The sequence below is a fragment of the Eurypyga helias genome, unplaced genomic scaffold (genome assembly GCF_000690775.1).
Source record: "Eurypyga helias isolate BGI_N326 unplaced genomic scaffold, ASM69077v1 scaffold45101, whole genome shotgun sequence".
Taxonomy (NCBI): domain Eukaryota; kingdom Metazoa; phylum Chordata; class Aves; order Eurypygiformes; family Eurypygidae; genus Eurypyga; species Eurypyga helias.
In genome coordinates this window covers 1-256 of record NW_010231023.1, presented here as the reverse complement: position 1 = coordinate 256, position 256 = coordinate 1, and positions in this window count along the sequence as shown.

Below are 256 nucleotides of genomic sequence, written 5' to 3'. Positions count from 1 at the left end.
TTTTGAATCCATTACGCCGCAGCGACACTAAGAAGTTATTTAAGCCCAGGGTAGCAATAGTTAAAGCATAGCAACCTCAAAATGCTATTTAATATTCGCCTGCTCCTGTGCTCCGAACCAGGCAAGCCGAGTTTACCTTCCACGCACCCTTCGCTACACTCACGCATCCCGAGCGCCGCAATGCGCCCGGCGCGGTTCATGCGCGGTGACAGACCCTCAGCGGCAGTCCCATGCCCCCCAGTCGCCCCCCGCGGCA